General features: G+C 42.5%; 1 protein-coding gene across 1 annotated transcript in view; it reads right to left on the bottom strand.

The window, feature by feature from the left end:
* Positions 1 to 27,145, bottom strand: part of Grxcr1 (glutaredoxin and cysteine rich domain containing 1) — a 109,488-nt gene that overhangs the window by 81,076 nt on the left and 1,267 nt on the right. The gene's annotated exons all lie outside the window — the stretch shown is intronic.

The raw sequence follows: 27,145 nt of genomic DNA, 5'->3' as shown, positions 1-27,145 counted from the left end.
ACATTAAATGATGATGAGAAAACTTAATATACACCAGAGAAATAATAAAACACCATAATAAGGTGATTAAGGTTAACCTCATTAGCTGAGATAAAATAGATGCCACGTGTCTTCAGATATATTCTACACAAAATGCAATAGCTAGTATTCTAGTCAAAACTCTATAACCTAACTCTAGCTATGATGAAATGTCAGAAAATTCAAATAGAGTAATAGTCTATAAAATACTCAGAAAGTCAAGTATGCCAAATAAAGGCGAGAACTGGAGAGTAACTGTCTCAAGGACACTCGTCTACCTCATATTTGAATTATGATCTCTTTGTTGACATGTGCAGTGTTGTTATTTGGCATTTTTATTTACTTCCCTTTCTCTTGTTTAATAGGTCTGTGCATCACAGGTAGTCCTCCTGGTGTCTGACGACCTCTCCCCACCATTTACCCTATCAACCTGATCTGGTCCAGATGCTCAGTGCTTACCTCTGAGGGTCTCCCATTACTACTCTGCAGTTAGACCCCATGTTTCATAAATTCTAAATCATCACATTTCCTAGGCTATAACTTTCTACCTTAAAAAGCATATTATTGAGCAATTTATTTTTCCAAAATGACATAAGAAAAGTAAAGTCTCTTAAATCTTCATACATATGGAAAATAGCTTTTCTATATTTGTCTGAGAGCAGAAATATCTATTTAAAACCATTTTGTATTGCTTTATGTTTTGAGATTGTAACAATTACAGTTTTTCTTTTCCTTTCCCTTCTCCAACCCCCCCACCCCCAATATACCTCTCTCCACTCTCCTTCAAATTTCTGGCCTTTAAAAAATTTTTTTACTAATTGTTATTATATGCATCTATGTACAGATATATATTCCTAAACATAAGCTGTTTCATCTGTATAATGTTACCTGTATGTGTATTTTCAGGGCTGACTCTTTGGCATGAAACAACCAACTTGAAACCTAAAACAACTAGAAGAGAACACGGGCTGTACCCCACATGACACAGATGGGGGCGGGACTTCCGGAACAGAACTCCACTTGCTCAAGAATTAAGGTTGACAAGTGGGACCTATCAAAGACGCTTCTGCACAGCTGAAGAGGAAGAGAGACCCTTTGCCAACTATGCATCTGACAGAGGCTTAATATCCAGAGTATGTGAAAAAAATAATTAATTTCCCCCTCCCCCCCCAAAAAAAACGAGTCTAGGGCTTGAATAGAGAGTTCTCAAAAGAAGAAAAAATGGCTGAGGAAGGTCTCATAAAAGATATTATCGTCCCAATTTTAGCAACTAGGGAAATGAAACTCAAAATCTTGAGATTTCATCTTAACCCCGTCAGAATGCCAAAGATCCATGGGACAACTGATAGCAAACGCTACACGGGGTGGGAGGAAAAGGGAGCCCTCATTCACTGTCGATGGGATTGCAAACTGGTGACGGCCGATTTGCAAGTCAGTGTGGAGAACGCCCAAATTCATTTTTTGAAGAGATGATGTCTAGTGGTCTCCAAACAAATGTTCCAAGTACTTCAAAATGAGACGTAAAATGAAAAGAAGCAAATTTGTTAAAAGTCACAACTTGATATCAAGGACCAGAAATGGTACAGAGGCAAAACGATGAGCGCTTGAAGCCCTGGACCGGCGCAGAACCTGCCTGGAACGAGGGTAAGATGGCTTCCCTCACGTCATGACGGCGACTCGGAAAGTAAGCCTGCTGGGCACCTGAAACTGCAGCCCATGGGAGAGGCCACAAGGCACACAGAGGCTCGCAAGCAGGACCTAAAGAAGATGCCTGTTTCATAACTCTGTCTAAGATGTACCCCAAACCACCACAGACTGAGTCTTAAATCACCGCTTGAGATGTGGTTTCGGGCTGGGTGGGCATACGAAAAACTACTAAATGGGTTAGCGGTGAAAAATAAACCCCCACCAAACCCAAACTTACACCCCGGTGCGTGCGAGATGGGATTGTTAGCCCCTCAGGAGAGCGCTGCTCAGTCCGTTTGGGATCCTCAGCTTGGTTTTCCCTGTGGTGCTCAGCTCTGCGTGGCTTCTGATCATTGTTAAGCAAAGAATTAGTGATGAACTTCACCATAAGCCTGACCCCGCCACACACACAGTCTTCTTACTCCTGCCAGGGGGTGGAGTCGGCTCTACAGGTTTGCTTTTCTGAGCCTAGTTAATGACGTCATGCTTCACGTCACTCACGCTCTGGGCTCTCTCATGGCGCAAACATCCACGTGTTCCCCAACGCCCCACAGCTGTGGATAAGATGTTCAAACACTGGGGCTGTTGTCTCTGTCCCAGCTCGAGTGCTGATGGACTCCGCATCTGAAGACAATCCGTGGCTGCCGCTTCCGTATAAAGTAAAGTACACCCTGAAACACTGGAGCTGTGTACTTCAGCTGCAATAAGTTTTAGCCTTTAACTGCTACCTTTTTTTTTTTTTTTTTTTTTTTCTTTACAAAGCGAATTCACTTATTTACTTAAACGTTTTGAATTACAATGAGGGCATATCAGAGAACGGATTCTCTGGGATTATCCTTGCATTCTTATGTTTTTGTTTGTTTGTTTTATTTAATTTTAATTTTATTAATTTATTCAGATTACATCTCAATTGTTATCCCATCACTTGTATCCTCCCATTCCTCCCTCCCTCCTGCTTTCACCCTATTCCCCTCCCCTAGGTCTAAGACCAAGGGGGACCTCTTCCCATGCTATATGGTCATAGGCTATCAAGTCTCATCTTGGTAGCCTTGCTTATTCTTTCTTTGAGTGCCACCAGACCTCCCCACCAAGGGGAGGTGGTCAAATATGGAGCATCACAGTTCATGTCAACAGCCCAGGTGTTAAGGTCAACAATTAATAAATGGGACCTCATGAGGCTGAGAAGCTTCTGTAAGGCTGGAGATACTGTCAAGAGAACAAAGTGACAGCCTACAGACTGGAAAAAGATCTTCACCAACCCTACATCTGACAAAGGTCTAATATCCAAAAGACAAAGAACTCAAGAAATTAAACACCACCAAACCAAATAACCCAATTGAGAAATGGGGTTCAGAACTAAACAGAGAATTCTCAACAGAGGAATATCAAATGGCTAAGAAACACTTAAAGAAATGCTCAATGTCTTTAGTCACCAGAGAAATGCAAATCAAAACAACTCTGAGATTCCATCTTATACCCATCAGAATGGCTAAGATCAAAAACTCAGTGACCTCACATGCTGGCAAGGATGTGGAGAAAGGAGAACACTCCTTCATTGCTGGTGGGAATGCAAACTTGTACAACCACTTTGGAAATCTATCTAGTGCTATCTCAGAAAAATGGGAATAGGGCTTCCTCAAGACCCAGCTATTCCACACCTTGGAATATACCCAGAAGATGCTCCAGCACACAAGGACATTTGCTCAACCATGTTCATAGCTGCCTAATTCATAATAGCCAGAACCTGGAAACAGCCTAAATGTCCCTGCGTTCTTTTGATTACAAGTTTCTTCCCCACCTGCAATGTTTTTCCTTCCCCCAAGGCATCTCTCTCTCTCTCTCTCTCTCTCTCTCTCTCACACACACACACACACACACACACACACACACACACACACACACACACACACCCTAAAGCTAGAACATCTCCCCAAATCTCCAGGAATCTTACTCAGATACCTCTATTGTCAATATCTTTAGTTCGAACAGGACACTAAGGTGGGAGTTCTGATGATTACAACAGAAGAATCGCTGAACAGGAATTGTTCTGGAAAACTACATACAGTCCCATTATTGGCTCTATCTGAGCTCTGGTATCCTCACTACAAATCCAAACAGCTTCCCAGTTTTATCCTATTTCCCCCACAAAATCTCCTACACATAAATCAATTCTCTACTGGCACCTAAACATGTCCCGTCCACACCAGCTTTCCTTTATGCAAGGTAAAATATATCACAGGAAACCAAATGCTGTACCAGGAACTGCTCTAACTCTTATAAAAGTAGTAATTAACTTGATCTTCCCAGTAACCACATAGATTGAGTATAATTACTAACTCCAACTTGCTGCTGGGGTAACTAAAATCTGCCTACGATTAAGCAAAGAGTGAGCAGGATGCGACCTGGGTTTTTCAGCCTAAGATGTTTTTTCCACTCACTGTGGCAAACCACTATACAAGCTGCCTAATTCAAACCTCGGTCTCCTTCTACCATAGCAAATGTATTTTCTGTTTATTTCCAAGGCCACTCACACTATCATGTAGCATTTTAAGTTTGAGTAGCTCCCCTTCTTTAACGATCATTCACAATTTATGTACATTTGTATCTTTTTCTTTCTTTGTTTATTTGCTTTGCTTTTTTGTTTTTCAAGACATGGTAGCCTTGCCTGTCCTGGACTCGTTTTTTTTGTAGACCAGGCTGGCCTCGAACTCGCAGAGATATGCCTGCCTCTCCCTCATATCATATTGATCTCATTCTAAGGAGCAGAAGTAGGAGTCTGTTATACTGATTTATTGTTAGATTTTCCTTTTGGTTACATGGTCTTTGTTTTGTTGATGCTCTATATTAGAGGCCTACTTAGATACCTAGTTGTTTTCTGCTTTCAACATTCAATTGTTTTGAAAAAGTTTATTCCAGACAGGTTTCTAATTTTTTTGGCAACATAATAGTTTAGCTGTCGACCAGCAATATCAAAATGTACTCCTTCACACGCTGCACAACTATTCATACGGCATTCATTACGTAGTCAATCACATACCCAAGCCACTCAAAAACATGAAGTGGAAAGGTGCAATCTCTCCCAGATGCTGCCCAGGCTGTGTATGTTTTGGAGCTATAGGTGCTGAAATAAGAGAGTTGGTAGAGCAATGATACACGTTACAAAAGCTACAAAGGAATCAAAAGTATCATGGAAGCTTCCCAGCAAGGAGTTTCATCTGAGATTAAAGTTTTGAACCACAGAAAATAAGTGTCAATGTTTCAAAGAAAGAATATCACCATGCACCAAGATGAAAAAATAGGCTGTACTGATGAGAACAGGGCACAGAAACTGATCCGGTCGAGTGGGAACTCAAAAGCAGCCATCGAGTTCTGAGAATGTCTTCGCAGGAGGCCAGAAACGCCAGAGAAGAGTCTGTTCTGGTTCCTTGTCATCTCTTTCCCTTCCTTGCCTGCAAGCCACACCTGAGCACATGACCAACAAGCTGAAAGGAGGCGACCAGACACCTTGTGGTTGGGCCATATTGACTGACCAGTTTCTTCCCATCACCTCACTCCCCAGTTTCTGCCATATGTCCTTTCGAAAGGCGCCAGACTATCACCTCAGTGACACCCTATTTCCTGAGGCCTGTCCCCTCTGTACAGGAGCTCTGCCTCTGCCCCCTCTCTTAAGCTCCTACCTATGTAGGACATTAAAATTCTCCTCAACCTCGCCTTCCTTGGTCCATGGATTTCATTCTTAGAACTTGGAAGATAAGAACCCCAGCCCTCTTAGAGTTAGGTTTGCTTTGGTGTCCCGTGAGGTTTTCTAAGATCCTGCCCACCCCACAAGATAAGTCTACCTGAGGCCAAAGGCTTCCCTCAAACTCAAGGATGTCCCACGTTTTCTCTTGTCAATATGAAATGGCATGGTGTGGTTGGGACACTTGTCTGCATCTCTGTGTGTAGGAAGTATGCGAGCATGTTCAAAGATGAGACTGGAGAAGTTAGCCTAAGAAGCCACAAGAGCATCGTGTCGCATCCTCTCTTGCCCTCCCTTCCTTGCTCTCCCCTGCATCCCTTTCCCCGCCTCCCTCCCCCTCCACTGTGTGTGAGCGTGCGTGTGCGCACGCGTGTGTGTGTGTGTTGTGCTAGTCACATTTTCTGTCCCGCCTCGCATGGTCTCCCTTCCATGTCATATACCAGCAACAACTTGAAAGAGCCGTTTCATCTAAGCATGAATTTGCTTTGTACAACTAGAGACTCAGTGAGAGCCTGTGCTGCATGTCACCGCTTTCCATCCTGGGGTTTTCCCATCTCTCCAGAAGCCTGTTGTAACAGAAACTCATTGAATGTATTCCTAGGTTTAGCCCAGAAGTGTAAGAAGATTTAATTTCTTTAAGCAACCCTGAATAACACTGGAGGGGAAGCTCATATGCCTGCCTCTCTCTCTCTCTCTCTCTCTCTCTCTCTCTCTCTCTCTCTCTCTCTCTCTCTCTCTCTCTCTCTCTGTCTCTCTCTTCGCTGATTGCACAGACCCTGAAAGGTATTTAGACAGTCCTGGGAGTGCCTCAGCAGTCTCAGTTCCAAGCCTAGATGTCTGTGGCTGTAATGCACGCATCCATGCAGTAACACGCACCCATGCAGTAACGCATGCACCCACGCAGTAATAATGCACCCATGCAGTAACGTGTGCACCCATGTGGTAACACCTGCACCCATGCAGTAACACCTGCGCCCGTGCGGTAACGTGTACACCCATGCAGTAAAACATGCACACATGCACCCATGCAGCAGTTCATGCACCCACACAGTCACGCATGCACCCATGCAGTGACGCATGCGCCCATGCCTCTCCTTTTCCTCCTCTCCCACACTCCTCCACACCCCCTACCTCTTGCTCCAGGACTGCTGCCTCAATAAACTGCCTGAGTGTGAGTCCGTATTTCATACTCTGCCTCTGAGAGAAACCCGGGCATCTACATCAAACTGAGACATTTGATTTAAATGTAAATGCTGCAGAGAAGCAACAGCCTGTCCTCAGCAGAGGAGAACTGCGAGTAGACTTGGGCATCATCTGAGCTCAGTCCAAGACCTGAGGCTGGAAAAGGAAATGAGGCTGCAAGGTAGACAGACAGCTACTAATCAGACCCAGGAGGCAGACAAATTTTCTAATGAGAAAATAACAATAATGACTCTAAAAATTGACTAACCAGATGGCGCTTTTTGATTGCATTTTAGGAAAAGGGAAAATGCTGGCATTATCCCTGACCAGAGAAATGACTGAGTATGCACAGTGTGTTTGTGAGTTGGGGTGAGGATTTTGGGGGGGGGGGGTGGAAAAGCCCGCAGGTTGAGAACCACTGCACTAATGGTGGCACAAAGCTTGTGGGAAGCAAACAGTACCTAATTTTACTTAAGGCACACTCCACAAGAAAGAGCCCAAACCTGACACTGCTTGCAGGACCAAAAACCAAGAGACTAGATAGCCCAGAGACCTAGGGTAAAACCAAATACTATTGCTGCCACAAATATATATATATATATATATGCATGCCCCTATAATAATCTGCTTTACTCATAAATCTGTGTCTTATTCAGCCATCACCAGAAACCTTCCTCCTGCAGCAGATGGAAATGAATAGAGACCCAGAGCCAATGGTAAACACACACACACAGAGAGAGAGAGAGAGAGAGAGAGACAGAGAGAGAGAGAGAGAGAGACAGAGACAGAGACAGAGAGAGAGAAAGAGAGAGAGAGATTTTTTTAAAACACATAACTCTAAATGTGATGTCTCCATCAAATCCCTCCCCATGAGCTCAGAAGACCGTGGAAGAGGAGGCAGAAAGCACATAAAAGCCAAAGAGGGCACCAGGAGAGTGAGGCCCTCTAAATCAACTGAGCAAAGCTCATATGAGCACACAGAGACTGGAGCAGCACTCACAGGGCATACACCAGGTCCTCTGTGCATATAGTATGGCTTTGAGTTTATGAAATTCTTGAGTGTGTGAACTAGTGTGCCCCTGAGTTTTGTGCCTGAATGACAAAATAAAAATAAAAAGGAAGAATATATTTGCTACTAGGTACAGTGGAGGAGGTTTACCGGAGATGTGAGGGAGAGCATAGCCAGAGACAGAGACATCTAGGAGAGCCCAGAGTGAACTTGACCCTGAGCCAGGCAACGTGAGAAAAGACGGGAGGGAATAGGGGAGAGACAGGAGAGTAAAGGGCACACAAAAAGGTCAGGCGACCAAAATAGCTGGACTACATAGGGAAGTGCAGCTGGGGGAAGGGCAGCCCAGCCCCTGGACTGGAGAGGTTTAGGTTAGTGGGCACATATGCCATCCATACCCTGTGAGGACTGAGGGATGCTGGGAGAACCTGGCAGCCATCCACTTTGATATGTTAAACAGGTACCTCAGCCATTTGTCTCTACTCTGAGACCTACCAGTCCCTTTTCTTGGGCTCTTTTCCTTCTGTTTGCTTTGATCAAGCTTTGCTTTGTTAATTTTTATATTATTTTACTTATTATTATCCCTTAGGAAGCTATTTTCTAGTGAGAGACAGAGAGTGGATTCAGATGAGAAGGGAGATGGGGAGAAACTGGAAGGAGTAGAGGAAGGGAAACTGTTAACTGTGAATATATTATGTGAGAAAAAAATCTATTTCCAATAAATAAAAAATAGATACTTTCTAACACATACAGACATCCAATAAAAGGTCTTTCTCTTATTCTTCATATGGCACTATACTTTCAAGTAATTTAAAAAAAAAAAAAAACCGTAAGCTTGTTTGTAACCAGGCAAGCCGAAGGGAGTTTGCTCAAAGCTGCTCTGAGAATGGGTTTGCCTGGCTCTGAGTGCAGAGAGCTTTCTAGCACTGTTCTCAGATGTGAGGCTGTGAAACTGACTTCCAGCTCAACGCCTCTAGAGCCCCTGAGGCAACTGGCTTCTGAGACAAGGTGAAAGGACAGAGCTTGAGAATGAACACAGTTGTTGTGTTCTGTGTTTTAATTTTGATTTACATCAGGAAGAAATAAAACCATGTGCCCTGTTGTGTGGAGGCTGCTTTCTCCTTAGATTGCTCCAGCCAGGACAACTGCAGCGTGCACCTTTTCCACGCTTAATTTCTCAACTTTAATTAATTCTTAAATTTTACATATGTGCACTGTATATATGTCATTTCCTCCTCTCTTTCCTCCCTCCAAACCCTCCCTCATCCCCCATCACTCCCTCACAAACGGATGACTTATTTTTCTGGAATTAGTATTATTACATATACACACACATGCCTGCATACACACATGCATGTGTACACATACACACACACAAATTAATATATAAAAACAACCTGTAAGTTTAAACTAAATAGTTTAGTGTTGCTCATATGTATGTTTTTAGATCTAAGCACGTGATATCGTATAACCAAGCAGGGGAGTTCATTCCTGGGAAAGACCTATACTCCTCCAAGAGGACTGATAAGAGTCGGTCATTACCTGCATGTAACTCTTCATCTAGAAGAAGGGCCCTGTGAGATTTTCCCCAGCAACCTTGGCATGTCAACTGCTCAGTTTTCCTTTCATTTATTTACCTTTGATAATGGTGGTGACTGGACTCAGAGCGCCACATATCCTCAGCCAACGTGTCCATAGCCCAAATACACTTTTCTACAGCTTATACAACTGGCATCCAACTACAGGTAGATCTTATGAATACTATAGATGACCATAGATAAAACAGATGACTTATTTGCTAACATTTCATAGCCATTAATAAAAAAATTGTTTGCCAGTTTTACTGTCATCCACTTCTGCCCAGAAGGAGCTTAATCTTATATCTTGCCTGCCCTGGGGTTTTCTTTTAAACTCTAATAAAGCCGTCCTTAAGTCCTTTGAGCTCACTCCTAAATTGTTTTATTAATGAGGCTAGGAACCCCAAGAGGGCACACTGATTTCCCCTGTTCCCCTGTATCAAATGGAACCTCAGAAAAAGTCTGTTCTTCATCACATAATTAATCCAGCAAATAGCCTCATCAACTGCTGCTGCCAAACTTCTTAGGTAATGTATCAGACCCTATGTGTTCAACCCCTGTCTAGCAGTGTCCTCTATAGCTTAGAGCTATCTCTGGGGACAGACTCATTCTGGGTTGGTGTCACAAAGCATGAATAATCAACCCAGAAGAGAGTGCATTTGCCTCTGTCCCAGAGAGCGAAGGCTAGGATGTGGAGGGTAACAGGTGTGAGGGAGGAAAGGAGGAAAGCAAACACAGGAGGCCTGTGGGTGGCTGGCTCCATTGTGAACACTTGGCCAAGTAGACAGGGAAGGGCAGCCATGCCATCCACAGCGAGGGAAGGGGCCAGAGCCAAGGCAGGATGCCAAAAAGAGGAACTGGCCTCAGAAAAACTGGTTCTTGTGGTAGAAGCTGATCCAAGTCTAGAGGCAGCCGCAGAAACCCCCTGGGAGAAGTGCTGCCTCTGGCAAGAAGGCATTAAGTGGTAGGCGGCTTCCCACCCAGACTTAGGTCTAAAAGACACTGTCTGTGGGCAACAGAACTGTGCTAAGATTTACACAGTTGGGTCAGATGTCCTACTTCTGTCCCTGAAAAATCTCCTGAGTTCATATTCTATTTTGCATTTCCAATGTGTGATATTTTTCATAAGAATAAACCAAGGTTCTCTCAGGATAGGAACTGTGTGCTATTAATCTTTGAACTGTCAATGCTTAGTGGGGCTCCTTTCCCCCATAATACCAATTTCATCTTTTAAAACAGAAAAATATATTAATAATATACATTTGGGGAAACATTTTTTTTAATTTTTTGAGAACAATATAATTCAATAACTTCTCTCTTTCTTTTCTTCTCTCCACACCCTTTCATATGCCCTGCATGATCTCTTTCAAATGCATGGCCTATATTTTCTTTAATTTTTACTACATGTACACATATGTAAGTACATGTATATATGAATATTCCTAAATATACCCTACCTAGTGAATATTACTTGTGTGTATGTGTGTGTGTGTGTGTGTGTGTGTGTGTGTGTGTGTGTATTCAGGCTGATCATTTGGTATTAGATAATCAATTGGTACGTTCTTCCCTAGGGGAACACTATTTCTCCTGCTATCAGCAGTTTAGTAGTGCCTTAACTATAGTTTTTAAAAGAGATTATATAAGTAAGAACAGTAGTCACTGGGCACTGTAATTACCCAGATACTGGGCAAATGCTTGTTTCAAAGTAGCTTATTAACATCATAGAAAACAACAACTACCACTATCTTCTCTTTACCAATATAGAAACTGGTATGAACCAGTCATGGGCGCACACTCCTGTTATCCCAGCACTCAGAGAGGTTGAGGCAGGAGGATCTCTGTGAGTTCGAGCCCAGCCTAGTCTACAGATTGAGTTCAGGACAGCCAAGGCTACACAGAGAAACCTTGTCTTGAAAAACCAAGAGAAAAAAGAAAGAGAGGAAGGAAGGAAGGAACTGGGATGTATAGAAGTGGATTTCTACAGAATACATAGGAAAAAAACATATAGTGCATCTGAAACCAGGCCATCTCCCTCCAGAGCTGTCACTCACTAAAGGAGGACGAACAAGCACATTAGTCATTTAAGACACTACTAAAGAGTAATCTGGGGTTTTTTTTTTCCTATACTTTTTCTCACCAAGAAAAATGGGCCTTTGGTTCCCAAACCCCAGAGTCTCCTCTTACCTCTGAATAACTGTGAGAATGGTGCTGTCAAAAGCCTGGGCACCCTGGGAAAGAGGCGGTGGGAGCGCTTCAGGGGATGTGCACAGCACCAGGAACACGTTATAGGGCTGAGGACAGTGATGGAGATAATTGCATCAGGACCATTTTGGCAGCTCTCCTGGACCCTTACTGTGTTCTTATCAGTGAGCAAGGAACTCTATGAACAGAAATTCTAGTCCACTCTGAAAAGTAGGAGCTAAGCACTGCTGTAAATCCAATACAGAAAAGTCAAGTTGAATAATGTCCTGTGCATTCACCAGTGTACATAGAGGAGAAGAGGAAATGAGAGAAAAAGACTCGGTCAATCAGTGTTGGCAGTTACCCAATTTATCCCAGCCCCTGTGTCTATTTACAATCTTCTTAGCTTCCACCATCAGGCTCATTCCACACCCAGAAATCCTTTATACGGCATAAAAGAGCCTCGTTGGAAAGATCAACTTATAGCTGAGGCATGGAACACTGGTTTCTCGTGATAAGTAGAAGCCTGGGAGATGAAAGGAAGGGATGGATACACAGAAAGAAAGACAGTGATATGATATAGGTAGGTGCATATGTTTCATAATTAGATAACAGCTGTGAAGGTTGGGATAACCTTCCCCCTCAGAGTTCATGCGGAAGAGGAGACGGAAAGGTTGCAAGAGCCAGAGGGCACGGGTGACTACAGGGAAACCGTGTCTTCCACACACTGCAGGACACGTGAACTTGCAGAGGCTGTGGCCGTGTGCACAGGGTCAAGCCTGGTGGGATCGCAGCACTAAGGGAGGTGGACACAAGGCCCCATCGCCAGCCAGAAGGCACATCTAAGGGTCAACCACTCACGGATGGTTGTCCAATGGAGTCTCACTGAGTCTACAAACCACACTTAATGACAGGCCGCCCGCCCAGTAGCAGACGGCCCACACAAAGTGAACTCAATAGTATTTTTAGAGGTTTTTGGGGTTTTTTTGTTTGTTTGTTAGTTTGATTTTGGCCGCATAATGCTTTGGCTTTTTTCTACTTTGCTAGTCTTTTGATTATATATTATGGTTTCTGATTTTGTGTTTTTATTAATTTTGTTTTTGTAAATTACGTATTTCTGTGTATATTTGTTTCTTTTGCTTTTTATTTGTTGTTTTTATTTTTATTTTTGTTTGTTTTCTAAAGAAAGAGAGAAAGAAGGTTTGCAGTTGGATGGGTAAAGAGGCAGGAAAGATCTGGGAGGAGATGAAGGAAGGGAAGCTGTGATCAGAATATGTTGTATGAGAAAATTATTTTCAATACAAATAGAAAGTTGGGGTTAATTAAGATAATTTATAAAACCTGTCCCAATCTTCCTTTTTTTTTTTTTAACTTTTTGGTGAAGTTAGAAAGGTATGTGAAATCACTGTGGAAGGTTGGTTTATGTGAGGTTAAGTGTTGAATATTTCTTTTAATTGGAAAGTATTAGCTGACTGTATAATTAGGCCTGGCCGAGATTCAAAGCAGTGAACCTTCAGGCTCCTGCTGTATCCTCTGGGCTGCCATGGAAGCTGCTTGAGTCCCAGATCCCCACCGGCTGCGGGAGCCTCGGCTGACCCACTGTCTTCTTGCCATGAAAATGACCCTGCTTCCCTAGAAGTCACAGTTCACACCCTCAGACTACAGAATTGGGGCCTTTAGCTATTCGAAACACCTGAAACCCAGTAACGTAGAACGGAAAGAAAGTTGTTTGGGCTTACGGTCCTGGGAGCTGGGAGGTCCAAGCCTGGGCAGGTGAATCCAATGGCAGTTTCATGCTGCTTCATAAGATGGGAGAAAGAGGAAGGAGGGAGAGAGCGCATGAGCTTGAGAGGAAAGAGAGACGCTGTGATTGCTGGCTACTGCTCCGAGGGAACGAGGAACTCACTCTGAAGGTGCCACCTCAAACCAGCCTCCACTGGCATGCACCTTTAAATCCTGTCATAATGAAGAAGTAATGTCCCAACATGTGAAGATTCTAGGTAGCCTGGTGATACCATAGTGTACACACACTCACACACACCACACGCACACACTTGCACACACATACACACTCACACACATGCACACACACACACACCTCCCAAATGAGTGTGCTTTTCACAACACAAAGTCCCTTCTTCCTTCCCTGTAATCTCTAAGTCTTAATTCATTCTCGGCTCAATTCAAAAGTCCAGAGTTCTGTTTAAGACTAAAGGAAGATGAACCCTGTAAGATCAGAGCAGGCTATCTGCCTGCAAAATGCAGTTAGGAAGTGAGTAACAGACACTGCCATTGCAAAGGTGGGATATGGGACATCTGGAAAAGGAGAAAGAACAGGGAAGAGGAAGAAGAGAGGAAACAGGGAGGAAGAAGATACCCTTAAAGAGAAACAACTCCACGAAGGAGCAGACATTAAGAAGGCAGGTATAACACATGGCGTTTAGCAGTATACAGTCAAGTGACAGGAGCGTTACACAAGCCTTCAGGGACTAGTGACTCTCATCCTAAATAAAATTTTTTGCCTTGGCAAGAGTAATGCATAAGAGTCATCCTTAAAAAACTGGATAAGGGGATCTGTGGGATCTCCGATCCTGATGTGAACTTTGTCAAAGGTGCTGTCCATCAGCTGTCCATCAGCTGCCCATCAACTGCCCATCAGCTGTCCATCAACTGCCCATCAGCTGTCCATCAGCTGCCCATCAGCTGTCCATCAACTGCCCATCAGCTGTCCATCAGCTGCCCATCAGCTGTCCATCAGCTGTCTTCTCTGCCTTCCGGATTTTCTCTTCTTTCCCCCTAATGCTATTCATTTAACTTTATTAATGACTAATAGTTAGTAAGAAACAATTGATTCCTTATTGCCAATGTTTACCTTTAAATCCATTCCTTTTTACTCTCAAGGTATTTGCTGTTTCGTTCTGATAATTTGTCACAATCAAAATTATCGACATGGAACAACAAATACCTAAAATATAATAAATACAGAGAGAAAACTAGCAAGTATATATAATAAAAATAGGTGATTTGTTCTATTTAAAATTTTAATCTCATGAATGTGATCACCAAGAAAAGAGATGCAAATTAGTCACAAGTCAACATCCCAGGAGTATACTGTGAACCTCAAAACGTTAGCCTTAAACTACACTGACAGAGATAATGTATGGCCTTCACACTCCCATAGTGTGATCTGTTTAAGGAGTGTTGACCTCCATAGGATTTTGAGATTTAAAGCCTTTTCTTGTAAAAGTTTTTGTTCTGGGAAATCACACCCCAAGGTGTTTCCTTGACATTGCATGTTAGCCATCTGTTAGACACTAGTTGCTTAGGAATAAGGGCCCAACTGCTGAAGCCAAGCACACAGGCAGACACATATGTAACTTCCCATTTGCAAAACTCTGAGGATGGTACTCAGTACCAACGAAGCTGAGTGAAATAAACCACTATGCAGGCGTTGCTCGCTCAGGAGTCTGAAGTTACTGGCAGTCTGGCTGAACAAGGCTGCGTGCTACAGAGCTGGCTTCAGCCTACTAGTAGCATCTAGGTCTATGTCCCCCTCGCGCTTCTGGGACAACTGGATTTGGAAAAACACGTCCTTGTTGTGACAGTGGCAACAATGTAGAAAGTATGAGTACAATCGCTCATGTTAACTTTGAGCCTCCAGGTGTCTGTTACTATCTTATCAGTCAACACCAATATCGAAAATTTAGAACTGCATTCTGCTTACAAGTAGCCATGACACATGTATGGTTCCTCTACATAGAAACAAAATAGTATCGGACACGATTCTAGTCTATTACACAACCTTGATATCCTCTTGACCAAATTACCTTAATCTCAGAAAGACTAGACAGAATAATAAGTAATAAAGTGCCCATAGCATAATCCCTACAAGATGTAAGCATGTTCTTCTTCACGACAAAAAGAATTTTGTAAACACTGAGATCCATACAAGTTGGTGTAGTGACTCCTGATCGCTACAACAGAATACAAGAGAAAAAGAACTTACAAGGGGCAGGGTTTGCTTAGCTGACACTTTCTGAGATTTCTGTCAGCGTTACTTGTGCCCGTTTCTTACTTTCAGATTCCTGTTTAAGGCACGATCATAGCAAGAAGCGTATGGCAGAGTGAAATGGCCAGACAGTGAGGCAGAAGACAATAATGCACAGGGCAAAGCATTTGCAAGAAGTCAGGTCCCAAGTGACCTGTTACTCCAAGTATTTGATTTCTTTCCAATGGCACTAACCTCTTCAGCCACACCTCTCCAACTTATAGGTGCCTTTCCTTGAGAAATTTTAAGTGTATAACATCTTTCTACTCTGCTCTTTCATCTTTACTCTCATTGTGAATCAGGCGTCATGCAATCAACCGCAACCATGGCATGACCTGAATGCATTGCCATTTTCACCACCAGGTTAAGCAGCTCTTTACCTTTAAATGTGCCTGGACACAAAGTCTCTTGGGCATGGCCTAAATATAGAAGGTTTCCTTACAATGTAACATAAATGTTCTAGTCCAGTTCCCAACAGAGTCTCTGGTCCCATCTGAAACCTCAAGAGCACATTCTCCACTGTCTCTATTCCTGTCAGCACTTTTGTCTTCTGAGATCACCACAGTCTTCCACTAAGCTGCACTCACAACGTTCTGAGATCACCACAGTCTTCCACTAGGCTTGCACGCACAGCGTTCTGAGATCACCACAGTCTTCCACTAAGCTGCACTCCCAACATTCTTGGGCTCTGCTAATGCGCACTTCCAAGCCATTCTAAGCTCTTCCTGAGGAGCAACGCCAACATCTCTGAACACCATCACTGAGTATAGTCCCAGCGATGACTCCACTAGTCAGCCCTAGTTTATCTGTAAGCAAGCCTTCTGATACCGTGACAAATAAACATGCGGAAGACAGCTTGCTTAGGGAGGAAAGGTTTAACTGGCCTCACACTTTTCACCGGTTTCAGTCCGTGGGCTCTTGACTGTGTTGCTTCTTGGCCAGTGGTGAGAAACAGCATCACATCGCTGAGAATGCAGTAGCTTAGCTCATAATGACCATGACGTAGAGGGAGAGAACTTGGAGTTGCTAGGCAAAAGGAAAGCTGCAAAGCGTTCCCCAGGGACCTACTTTTACCAGGTCCCGGGTGCCATTGCCTCTGCTCCTCCAGTGTCCACCAGCAGCTGGAGACCAAGTCTTTAACAGATGAGTTTTGAGGAATCATTCCAGATCCTAATGATAATGGTAGCCTGTCCTCGATTATTTGAGTGAGCCCAGAGCAGTCACGAATGCTTGTATGTGGTAAAGAAGGAAAGTCAGAGAAAACAAACTAATGGAAGCTGGAGTGAGACTTATCCAGAGCTAAGAGTAAAGAAATGTGGGAACCCTCTGGAAGCTGGGGGTAGGGGAAGTGTTATGCTCTCTAGAGCTTCAGCAGGGTTGCTATGCCAAAACCATGATGTAATCCTGTAACAATCCTGTATCACTCAGGCTTTTGGTCACGATAACCATAAAGCAATATACCTGCATTGTTTAAACCACAAAGCCAATGGTGATCCATTTCAGCACCAATAGTAGACTACCATATTGAGATGAACAGTGATCGCTATTCACCCCATTTTAAGCACAGGTATTGTAAGCCTCAAGTTTTATATGATCACCTTGACTGACCTGAGTGCCAAAGCTACAGCTCTCTATCCAGGTGGGATGCCGTGAGTCTTGGGCCAATGTACACATGAATGTTTAATTGTAACAGGTTGGAAGGAGTTCAGAAAAATCTTTATTACAGGGAGGGCAATCGTTTCTTCCAGATGCCATGCAAACACAGAGCCAATAGCTGCCCGACGAAGGTACCCCTGAGATTCCCACGAGGGCATATGAACCCAGCTCCATACTCTAGCAGTAATATGCAAATAAGAATGGAGGCTCAGCATCGTTGTCAGGTACAAAGAGTCTCCATGCTGTTATGGCTTTCACCCATCAAGCTACTCCTCTCAAGCTTTAGACCCATCAACTTCCCTTGGATTTACAGCCCATGCAGTTCCTCTCACCATTGTACCTAAGACAAGCCACCAGCTTGCTGCCCGGGCTCTCTAGCTGCCATTTCTCTTTTCCTAAACGCTACCTGGGGCAGATCAAGACGCTACTTTCACTACTGCACTTCCCTTGTGGACTAACCAAGCTTCCACAGGCTCTCCATGTAGAAAAGTTACAGGGCAAGAATTTTTAAAATAGAGGAAAGGAAAGATAGCAATTCCATCCTGTTGCTTAGACATCAATAAGGTATTGAATACAGCTATTACTGTTTATTAAATTTTTGAAAAAGTTACAAGCAAAATCAAAATATATCTCTCTCCCAAAGAAAATATTATAAGGCATCATTTGCCAAAAGTCATGTGTGATGATAATTATTGGAAAAATAAACTTGAGAAAAGAGACCTCAAATCATTAGTGTATTTGTGCACACAAATAAAACTTAATTAAAATTTTCTGCATATTTTATTTTGTTCATAATTTTGTAAGAGTCCTCTAGGAAATAAGGACTCAGGCATTGGCATATTTATATACACATACAATTTTATAGAGTAAATGCTTATATTATCACTCTTTTACAAGTTTTGAAATAGATCAGAAACTCTGCCAGCTTGAGCAAGCCACCAGCAGGAGGCCGCCTTGCTCAGCTGTTACACTGCTTTCTTAAAGTCTGGAATCGTATGCCCAGTCTTCCAGTTCGCTGATTCTCCCTTCAGCTTTGTCAAGTCTCCTGTTGAAACTTGTCGTTGAATTTGCAAGTTCACTTATCGTATTCTTTACTTCTAGGATTTTTATCTTGAAATGATTGACTTTTATTTCCCTGTCAAACATCTCGTGTTGATCATGGATTATCTCCCGAATTTCGCTGAGCTTCTTGTCTGTATTTTCTTGTAATTCTCTGAACTTACTTAGAAGGACAATTCTGAATTGTTTGTCTGTCATTTCATAAATCTCTGTTTCATCATGGTCTGCTTGTAGAGCGTTCTTGGTTTCTTCTGATGGTGCCGTGTTTCTCTGGTTTTTTGCCATCCGAGTGTCCTTATGCTGATGCCTGCACATGTGGTGAGACAGTGGCCTCTTCGAACCTTTGTTGACGCCCTTTGGTGGCACTAGATCTTTACTAATTCTAGACCGGGATTCTGGATGGGCCGGCTGGTGGCAACCCGACATTGAGAGTTTCCAATCAGAGGAGAAAAAGAAAAAAGAATGAAAAGGAATGAGGAAAGCTTAAGTGATTTATAGTAAAGCATCTAAAGATGGAGGAGAGATAGGAACAGAAAGCTGACTTTCAGAAGTAACAGAATGAAACTTTCCAAACCTGCAGAAAGATATAAATATCAGGGTACAAAAAAAATATCAAAGAACACCAGTCACATTTAATCAAACTAAAACAACAAGAAGCCATATTCCAATTAAACTATCAATGCCCAGACTTCAAGAGAGGGTTCTGAAAGCAACAACATAAGGAACGGAATACAATACAGGAAACTGCCTATCAATCAAACATCTTAGCAGAAACATTACAAGGCATGAAGGGTGATGGGAATACACACTCAAGATACTGAGGGGCTGATGGACTGCAGCTAACCAAGAACACTGCCCTTTGCAAGTATTCCACTCAGACATAAAGGAGGAACAAAGACTCTCTCAGACACATAACAGAGGGAGCTTGTGGCTGAGCTTGTCTTGTATGTATCAGTGGTAGATGTAAGCAGTGAACTAAACTCAGAACCTTAATACTGTATTCTAATATGAAATTTTATAAGCAAATTTATTAAAGAAACGTAGTGTCACTCAAACATAACAACATATGGTCATCCCCAGCATTCACACAAAAAGCCAGTCAGGGCGGCTTCCACTTTTAGTGCCCCACATGGAAAGGCAAGGTCAAGTGGATCTCTGGAGTTCACTGGCTGGCCAGCATGCCCAAATAGTGAAGCACTGGTCCCATAGAGAGAGTCTATCTCAAAAAAATAATAGGGACAGAATCTGAGGGAATATCTAAGGTTGAACTCTGACTTGCACATGGCATAGGTGACCACTTGCACATACTTACATATATATATATACCTCAAAAGAAAAATCATAACCACAATGAATCATTAAGAAATATATAAAACACAGTTATAAATTATTAATATATATCATCAAAAAAACTCAATGTGGGAGGAGCAGCAGAGTGAAAATGTGGAATATTTTATGACTACAATCAAGCTGCTATCAGATTAAAATCTCTGTTGTAACTACCTGTTTTTGTATGTACCATAGTAACCACAAGGCAAAAACTACAATGATACACTAAAAACAGAAGAGCAATAGATTAAAAAACAAGGTACTTGAGAAAAAATCATGATAACCACAGAAAACATCATAAGCAAGAATAAGCCAATTCAGAATAATGTACGAAATGACACCTGTATTTCCTTGCCTGTCAATAATTACCTTGAATATAAGTAGAATAATTCTGCAATTAAAAGACATAGAGTAGGTGCCTGCATTAAAACAAAAACCAAGACTCAACTATTTTGAATGCAAATGAAACTTACTTTACCTGTAAAGAAATATGTCAGCCGAAAGTGAAAGGATGGAAAATAATCTTCCACCTAAACAAAGACCAACAGACAGCCAGAGGGTCTGTTCATAAGGTAAGGTAAGTAGACCTTACCACCAAAAACTGTAAAAAAAAAAAAAAAAAAAAAGCCACAGCGATAGCTACATAATAACACGGAGGTTAGCTTAACCAGATAACAATTGTAAATATGTGTAGGCCCAAAACCTGAGATCTGGAAACATAAACCAAAAACGGATGGATCCGAAGGATGATTTGAGCCGTATTAAAGAGGACTTCAGTATTTCACCCTCTGCGGTGGACAGACTCTAGAATGCCCACGCAGAATATTATCAAGGAAACATATTTAAATTGTACTCTAGACAAAACAGACCTTACAGATATTTGCAGAACATTCCACTCGATAGCTATAGGATACACACAACAACACTGATAGCCTTTCAGGCTGAAATTAAGCGTAACCATGTATAAATACCACCTCTCAGACACAGGATCTAGAACATTGGCCTTCCGGAGAGTAGCACAGTGGTTAGCAGACACTGAGAAGTGTAGAGCTGTTGGCCAAGGGCTGCAAAGGTACAGCTCAATAAGGAAGACATGTTTAAATTGCAGGAATAGGCAGATAACTAGAGACAGAAAGACGATAAGTCATTTCCTAGAGCAAAGGAAAATTGTGGAGAAAGGAAAGGCAGGAGGGGGTGAGGGAAGGGAGGACGGATGCTATCACATTTTCTGTTAGCCATTCTTAAGTAGTTTGTAAATGATGTATGCGCAGCTTAGTAAACTCACTCAGAGCACCTGATGGTGCACTTTAAATGGGCAAGTTAAATCGTATATGATTATTTCTCGATAAAGACAATGGCAGCAAATGTGGTTGGAGCGGTGTTGGGCCCGATGCCTGATGATATGATTACTCTCTGTTGGGTACAAGGCATCTTGCTGCGTGCGTGCGTGCGTGCGTGCGTGCGTGCGTGCGTGCATGCGTGCATGCGTGCGTGTGTGTGTTCAGCATGTTGTTCTGGAGCCTGAGGTCAGGCAGATTCCTAACGTTGAGGTCATGGAACCAAAAACAACGTGGCACAAATTAAAATGTCACGGCCATAGAGAAGAGTCTCACAACATGGGGAGAGCGGGTGATGTTGACGGAGCTAAAGGAAAAGTAAATGCTAATGTTATGAAGACCTGGAGGATTAGAATTAAAGTCCTTGGTTATACAGATTAACCTACAGCCCTCAGTCTACAAGGCAGAGTTAAACTATAAATAACATTCATACATGCATACATACATAACACACCTATATGCCTTATAAGGTATATAAAACCTACATATATATTGTAACAGAAAGAGAGAGAGAGAGAGAGAGAGAGAGAGAGAGAGAGAGAGAGAGAGAGAGAGAGAAATGTCTACTAACAGAAAATCAGAAGGAGAAAAAAATATAAACATTCAATAAAATAAGAACAAGTAGCAGAAAATATTATGTCAACAAGATGCAGGGAAACCTTTGAAGATGAGAAGTCAAGTCAGATTTACAGATAAATTCTTTCAGAAGCTGCTTTGCATCATCATGCACAGTACAGCACTGGGAAGGGCAGGCCCTCTACTTCTGGGTAAGTACTCAATGGTGTCTTTACGTTACTGAGGAGAATCACAACTGAGAGAAGGAGGCGAGCAAGCTCACATCGCTGCTGCGTGCGGGCTCCAGCCCTACCTTAAACAGAAAGTCTCCAAATGAGGTGGGACAGAGGGAGACTACCATCAAGTGCCTTTCACTTAATTTGCTAACAGTTTGCGCAAAAGGAAGTGTGAATGATAATTCTTAAAAATCATTCTCAAGAGGGGCATAGCAATAATAACTATGTTTCTCTCACAAAATTTTGAGTACAGCTAAGATGCTCCCTGAGGCTCTACATGGTGTCTAATGTTATCAAGAGTAAAGAAAAGGCTGGGCGGTAGTGGCGCACACCTTTAATCCCAGGACTTGGGAGGCAGAGACAGGCGGATCTCTGTGAGTTCGAGGCCAGCCTGGTCTATAGAATCCAGGACAGTCAGAGCTACACAGGGAAACCCTGTCTAGAGAAAAGAAAAAGAAACAGAGTAAAGAAAAGATGGTCGTGGTACTCTACGGTCTGTCAGTCTGTCATCCTTTAAGTAACATGATATGAGCAGCAGTTCCAGCTCAGTTTGAAAGCCTTGTTTTTCCTGGATTTTAGAACGTAACTCACAAGTTTTCTGAGTGCAACTGTCTAAGATATTTGGGATCATTACCAGACGCCATAGGGTTTATGCCTAATTCCTGATAACTGAAAAGGCAGTGTATTCGTGCAAGTTGTCTGGAACAATTTTGCTGAACAAATGACATTTTAAATTATACAAATTAATTTTTCTTATATAGAAAAAAAGAGTTCCAAAAATAACTAATTTGTTGATCTCAAAAACTGCTCTGTAAGATTCCTATGAGGAATTAATGCGTCAGCACAGAGATGTAATGTGAATACTTAATCATTATTAAGTATTATTACTATTGTTTATGCAGAACGCTGAAAATAAGCAATCAGGATCACAGAGTCATCCAGAGTAGCCTGGGAAATAGTAGTACAGTTGCCAGACCTGCATCTATAAAGCAGAGACGAAAAAAGTGCCTCCAGAAACTGTAACTATCATCCATCCTGACTTAGTGCAAAGAAAGTCTGAAACTCAGGCTTTCTTGAGGCAAAACCTTGAAATCTCATAACAATTTAATCAGAAAGAATGTTGTTGACAGTTTTTAATACTGCTGGAATTGAATAAATGCTCCTATGTCTGCAGAACTTCCCTACATGAAAACCAAAGATTTTTAAAAAATGATAAACTTTAAAACCTCACAACCAAATGGTAAAATTTTAGAAGACTAGGTCATATCATAATATGATATATTTAGTCTTATAAATTAAAAAATGCATTCATTATGAAATTTTAAAAAGTAAATTTGAGCATTTTTATACTTGAAATTGTGCTTTTAAAAGAGTAAAAAAGCAAACGTAGGAATTCATGTATTACTGACTTTGAACTAGATACCTGGTCTGTAACAGTAAAGACATGCGATATCAAGTAGTATAGATCGCGTGCATTGTAACAATACTGTCCAACAATTATTATGAAAAAGTAAGAATGATCTTTTAAATTATCACAGGGGACTTAATAATTTACTTGCTTCTTTCATAAATTTTTTAGGAAAAACATACAAAAAAGCCCTGTGCATGATGCAAACTGCTACACCAACATACCACTCTTTTGTCTTAAAACTTTAAAATGCTTCTTGGTACAGCGACAATGACAGGAGATATAAATTTGTGCATGCAGACAATTTATATAGTCAAAATCCTCCTTTGGACTCATTTTCTTTAATAATCTTAAATTTGGAAAAGAGGAAGTTAAATTTATGGAAACTAAAATGATGTATTCCACAAGAATATACTTGTATAGGTTGAGGATAGGAAAGATACCCACCTAAGATAAACACCATAACAATCTCCTGACACACCTAAAAGCCCTAATTATCTTCATCGCAGATCCACACTAAGACAGCTGCAGCTACGACCAAAGAGTGCCTCAGTTAAATCCTGCAAACTGGGCCTTATATATTTATTTTTATTTTTATTTATTTATTTATTTATTTTTGCATGTGATAACTGACTAGCTGGCAAGAAGAGGAAGAAGTGGTGGGGCTTCTGTAAATTTTTCTGAGAGTCAGAAGTGAAATCACCCTACTAGATAGAAAATACCCTTACAGTAGAATTGCTAGCACTACAGAGGAGTACCCGCCTCAGACTGCATGGTGTATACCTGTGGGCGCGTCCTCAGACTGCACGGGGAACACCTGTGGGCGCGTCCTCAGACTGCATTGGGAACACCTGTGGGTGTGTCCTACATCCACTAAATGCTGAGTTCAGCCTTGTCTAGGAAGCATGGCTTGTCTTCAGCTCCGGGATGGTCTTTCCAGTAACCTGACCTGGTTATAGTCTCTCCTTCGTGCACATCTCCTTCACTTCTCTCCCATTAACCGTTAGCAGCATAAACAATGGGAAGGGGCCTATTTTACCCTGGGAAGTCAGTGAATTATCATCAAACTCTGATGTATGTAAGAATAAACCAAAAAGCTTTTAACAGAAGCAAACACCAAGCTTTAGTTTGAGAGTTTCTTAACCAATGCATGTTTCCAGGCTAAAACTAGATTTAAAATTTTTTAGATTTCCAGGTTACCGTCTTTCAGCATTATTGTCTTCTTGATATCTGTGGGAAGGTTTTTGTTGTTGTTGTTTGTTTGTTTAGGGTCAGCCTATGGATTTGGAGACCTATAATCTATATCAACTGGAGATTCTTGAATGATTCATTTGATCACCACCCTTCTGCCTAGCGCCCTGGCCACCAGGTGAGCGGGTCCCTTTGTTTCCTGCTCCTACTAACCTTGATTAATACCATGTACCCTCCATTGTTTGGTGTTCTGTGGTGTAAACTAATGAACAGAATAGAAACTAGTTCAGATATCCACTTTAGAGTCAAGTTTCTAAATAAGTAGTTCCAAGAAGTAAAAATGTTTTAAGAGATCATTCAACCAACGTGTCACTGTACCGCTGAAATTTTAGGAAGTAACGCCAATGTTTTATGACACAGGAGAAACCCCACAGGGAAATAATAGAGAGGAAGCCAGGCGTCTCACAGGTCCTCTGCATGGTTTTATCTTTATTTAGCACTTCCCCCTTTAAGATTTTATAACCTCAAACAGGAAGAAAGATCTGCTTCTTCGATCATAGTTCCTTGTTCACTAAGGCGGGCTATATATCGAAATCTCAACCTGATGTCCAAGAAACTGGCCACTCACTTCTTCCTTCCTGAAGTGTATCTTTAAGTTATGGTGGCATGCAGGAAGTTTGCTGCTTACACTTCAGAAGTTATAGAAAATACAGATCCACGAAGTCCCAGCCAGGAGTTGGCATGGGGTGATAGGATGACTAGCCTCCACTGTGAGCATGGGGTGATGGGATGACTAGCCTCCACTGTGAGCATGGGGTGATGGGATGACCAGCCCCCACTGTGAGCATGGGGTGATGGGATGACCAGCCTCCACTGTGAGCATGGGGTGATGGGATGACCAGCCCCCACTGTGAGCATGGGGTGATGGGATGACCAGCCCCCACTGTGAGCATGGGATGATGGGATGACCAGCCCCCACTGTGAGCATGGGGTGATGGGATGACCAGCCCCCACTGTGAGCATGGGGTGATGGGATGACCAGCCCCCACTGTGAACATGAGGTGATGGGATGACCAGCCCCCACTGTGAGCATGGGGTGATGGGATGACCAGCCCCCACTGTGAGCATGAGGTGATGGGATGACTAGCCTCCACTGTAGGCATGGGGTGATGGGATGACCAGCCCCCACTGTGAGCATGAGGTGATGGGATGACTAGCTCCCACTGTGAGCATGAGGTGATGGGATGACCAGCCCCTACTGTTAGCATGGGGTGATGGGATGACCAGCTCCCACTGTGAGCATGAGGTCATGGGATGACCAGCTCCCACTGTGAGCATGGGGTGATGGGATGACCAGCCCCCACTGTGAGCATGGGGTGATGGGATGACCAGCCCCCACTGTGAGCATGGGGTGATGGGATGACTAGCCCCCACTGTGAGCATGGGGTGATGGGATGACCAGCCCCCACTGTGAGCATGGGATGATGGGATGACCAGCTCCCACTGTGAGCATGGGATGATGGGATGACCAGCTTCCACTGTGAGCATGGGGTGATGGGATGACCAGCCCCCACTGTGAGCATGGGATGATGGGATGACCAGCCCCCACTGTGAGCCTTCGTGCCTCTCTGCTACCTTCTCTACTACTGTGTGAACCTGTGTGAACCTGTGTGAACCTGTTTACCTCCATCATCCCAAGACAAGACACAGGGCACCCTTCATGATGAGCACATTCTTTATCAAGTAGCAAGGAATCAAATCTGGTCTCCACACAATGCTCCAAAAGTCTTTTTGCTCATCTTACACAGCACTACACTGTTCTTACAGTGAACTGAATTGAGCCCCTTTGTGCAGTGCAACTGGCAGCCTTGGTCCAAGCCCGAGCTCCTTTAACCTATATTTATTTCTCCCTGAAGAGAGCAAAAAAACCAAACAAAAAAACAACTTGTTTCATGGTTATAATGAAACTAAAGATAATGCCAAAACCCTGCGATTACAAATGCTCATTACTTTAAAGCTTGTGGTAGATGAGATTATCAGGAACAGTTTTGCTAGATTTGTTCTGATAAAATTGTTCACCCAGTTATGCAGGTAAGTGTTAAAGATAATCTAGTGGTAAAGCTTGACTCTGAAATTTCCTTTGCTTCTCAGTTGTGCATCTGTAGCATTACTGGGGTGAAGACAGAGAGTGGAAAATAGAGTTCCCTTTGTAGGTTTCAGAGTTTATGATATTTATTCATAAGTGAGAGGTTTTTTAGATAAACAAATGCAAATATAAATACTAAAATGAAAATAGAAGTTGTATGAACAAACCTGCAACCCACAAAGCAATTGAAATAATGGCAAGCTGGGTTAACCACAGGGAATGCACACTCTGTAGAATCTACTGTCATACACAGCTTGGACTACACCTTGACTTTAACAATGTTTGTGATGGGCAACTCTCATTCCTGTAAGGTTTTCTTCAAATCAATAGACACATCTCTGAAAATTTATGCAAGAACACACCCCTCCTCCACGCCTCTCTCTTTCTCTCTCCCTCTCTCTCTTTGGTTTTTCAAGACAGGGTTTCTTTGTGTAGCCTGGCTGTCCTGGACTTGCATTGTAGACCAGGCTGGCCTCAAACTCACAGAGATATGCTTGCCTCTGCCTCCCCAGTGGTAGGATCAAAGCGCGTGCCACCAGGTCCAAGCATGATTATCAGTCTCTTATTTTGATCCCCACCTCATCCTTAGTCTATTAACTCTTGAATGAGTAAGTTCTACTTTGTAAATAACCACCTCTCTTAGCTGCTCTGTTTTCCTTTGGTTAAGACCTAAATCTGTTTTTATACATTTTTATGATTTGATGTTTTCATAAACTTCCTTTGAAGTAAAATGTATTGGAGTAACGTTTAGACCGAAACCCTTTCTCCCTGTCATTCCTGCTTCATTA

This window comes from Acomys russatus, chromosome 22 (assembly GCF_903995435.1).
Source record: "Acomys russatus chromosome 22, mAcoRus1.1, whole genome shotgun sequence".
Taxonomy (NCBI): domain Eukaryota; kingdom Metazoa; phylum Chordata; class Mammalia; order Rodentia; family Muridae; genus Acomys; species Acomys russatus.
This window is presented reverse-complemented; position numbering and strand designations above follow the sequence as displayed.